Genomic DNA, 3,021 nt, shown 5'->3' with positions numbered 1-3,021 from the left:
CCGACTCCCTCCCCGACTCCCTCCCCGACTCCCTCCCCGGCTCCCTGCCCGACTCCCTGTATGGCCTCTGTGTCCTGACCTCTACCTGTATTTTGAGCAGGCTCTCTCTCAGCCCGTTTCCTCCATTAAACCTCGTTTCACATGGATCCATATGCTTCTGCCTCTTCGTCACAACAGGAGATGTTTCTGATTTGAAGTTTAAAGTTGCAGTAATCAGGGCTGCATGGTGCCATATAGGAGAAACGTGATTTTGATTATGTCAAACTTTTGAGTTATTTTATTCATGCTTTTAATTGTTACCTTTGTTTAACATTTTTACATAAAATAAGTGGTGTGTTAAACTGAGGTCATCTCAGCCATGGGCCGGCTCTGATTATATTGTCGAGGTGTGAGTGTGTACATTTTACACATGATTACAAGTACGCACAGTTAGGCTCGAAATGTGTTGTATTATTACAAATCAAATATTACACAGGACTGCACAGTGGAGCAGTGGTTAGCGCCCGGTTAGAGCCCCGGTTCAAGTCCCAGCTGGGGGACTTCAAACCAAATCACCTCCTAGGGACCTTTCTGTGTGGAGTTTGCATGTTCTCCCCGTGCACGCGTGGGTTTTCTTCTGGGTCTCCGGTTTTCTACTACCCTCAAAAAAAAAAAAAAAACATTCTTTATAGGTTAATTGTTTACTCTAAATTGCCCCTGGGTGTGAACATCAGTGTAGATGTGTGTGATTGAGGCCCTGCAACAGACTGGTGACCTCTCTAAGTGTATCCTGCCTTCACCTATCAGTACCCAGGTTAGGCTCCAGCACCTCTGTGACCTGGATGGAGCAAGCGGCTCAAAGATGAATACCCCCCCCCCCACACACACACACACCAACATTTGCACACCAACTGGTTTTCATGTTTTCTAAGGACCTTTTTTTTCCCCATCAGTTCTGAGGACTAGCCTTTCTCAAATGCCTAGAAGTCTGAAAAAATTTAGAAAAATGCATTTTTACCCACATAGCTCAAACACACCTTCAAATTCTAACTATTCCCAACTTTCTTGTTCCATTTTTTCTACACATGCTTTATGAGGAACACTCAGAGGAGTACTATATGTGTTTTGGGGGGACTTTTATTTGGAATGAATTAAAATATTTCACATATCATTATATTTGACTTCTGGGTACCTTATTGTTGCTTGTCAGATAATTAGATTTGATTATTTATCTTTAAAGAAATGTGTGTAATGTTGTTACAAAAAGCTACAATATTACTTTTAACAGTATTTAAAAAAATGGAACTGAAGCTGTTAAATTTCACAGATAATCATCAAAAAATATAGAAAATGTTATTTTCATGGGAACTATGTTTGCTCTACCTGGCACTCCTGCTGCTGACAGCAGGTCATCACTCCTCCAGCCAGAAAAAAGACTAAAGTGTTGTTAAGATGTTACTCAAGTTTAATGCCCCCACCACCACGTGCGCGCACACAAACACACACTTACGACGAGGGACCAATGTTGGTAACGACTTTAATGGAAAAGCTGCTGCTACCCACCAATTTCTCCTAACGTGACCAGAATACAACAGTTTCCAGTGAAGTCTATTAGATTTTTATTTATTTTACAGATATATGATAACATTATGAACCTTAGCAATGTCTCTCATCCAACTTCATAGAAACGTACCAAAGCTCTGTCAGATTCATTTCAGTTTTTCCAATGTTTCCATCCTACATAGCACCAGCCGGCCTGTGATGTCACGAGTCGTCCATCCATTTGAAGCCCAATGAGGCAGATTTCCTTTGTGATTTTGGGCTATATAAATAAAATTGAAAGTTGAATTGAATTCCATCAAGAAAAAAGAAATGAAGTTAAAATCACAGATCTTTAGATATTTTATTATTACATTTTTAATATGGAAAAAGCATCAATTCTTATACATTTTGGACTGCTGGAAAGCAATTGATTATGTAATACAAACAACAAGAATGGATCAAAATACATACAACACGTATAACATGTTTAATTTCACACATTTGAACATATTTTTTGTCCCAGAATTCATCAGGTACTTCGGGACTTGGAGACATTCAGATGTTTCCTTAGGCTGGTTTGGTTTTTGGTTCTGACCACACGAGGTTTGACTCATTCACACAGAAAAAAAGGATCTTATTGCACAAAGGATATAGAGAAGGGGTGTCAAACTCAAGGCCGTGAGGGGCCGTGTCCCACACGTTTTCCAAACCAACCTGATATTGAAGCTCCTTATTGGCCAAACACACCTGATCCAGGTGATTAGCAGAAGATAAGGCGGGATTTCTTGAAAACCAGCAGGAGGCCTCTGATATAGAGGTTCTATTTTGACTGTTCAACAGAATTCAGCAAAAGATAATCTGTTTGTTTATAGAAATTCCACTTAAATATGTCAAAAAGGTAAATTTCTGTGTATGAAATGGGCAAAACTTAGTGTCAGAGACCTCCAATTTAAAGTTATTTAAAAAAAGTTAATATTTAAAATAAACTTTTTTTTTAAGAAGTGAAGACTGTTGATTTTGTGAGTAATCAAACTCTTAAAGCTCCTGGTGGACCCCTTCCTTCAGCGTGGAGTGGCGATGAGCTCATACCTGCGAGGCAGGTTAGCAAAGCTGCTGTATTCTGGAACCAGGTTGATGCTGTCGGGACGCCTGGGAGAAGAAAAGGTGAAGTTCTGCAGGAGAGACACGATGAAGACAAAGAGCTCCATCCGAGCCAGAGGTTCTCCAACACAGGCTCGTTTCCCTGCAAGCAGACAGGAGTGTTACTGGAGCAAAGATACGGAGGTTCTGCAGGAATCTTACCTGCAGAAAACGGCACAAACGCAGGGTTCTTCTTGAAGTTTCCATTCTGGTCCAGAAAGTGTTGGGGGTTGAAGGACCAGGGGGTTGACCACTGCTTATCTTCTTTGAGAACAGAGTGCAGCATGGGAAAAATGATTGTGTCCTTTAAAGACAAAACCAAAGAGTTTTAGGTTTTTGATTTAATGGATTAAATCTGAG

The 3,021-nt window shown here is 40.5% G+C and overlaps 1 pseudogene; it reads right to left on the bottom strand.

Annotated features, from left to right (window-relative positions):
* Positions 1-1,868: 1,868 nt before the first annotated feature.
* The window catches only part of LOC112149747, an 8,274-nt pseudogene continuing 7,121 nt past the window's right edge, over positions 1,869-3,021 (bottom strand).

This window comes from Oryzias melastigma, linkage group LG13 (genome assembly GCF_002922805.2).
Source record: "Oryzias melastigma strain HK-1 linkage group LG13, ASM292280v2, whole genome shotgun sequence".
In the NCBI taxonomy this organism is placed as follows: domain Eukaryota; kingdom Metazoa; phylum Chordata; class Actinopteri; order Beloniformes; family Adrianichthyidae; genus Oryzias; species Oryzias melastigma.
Note: the sequence above shows the minus strand (reverse complement) of the source record. Positions and strands in the feature narration are given on the sequence as shown.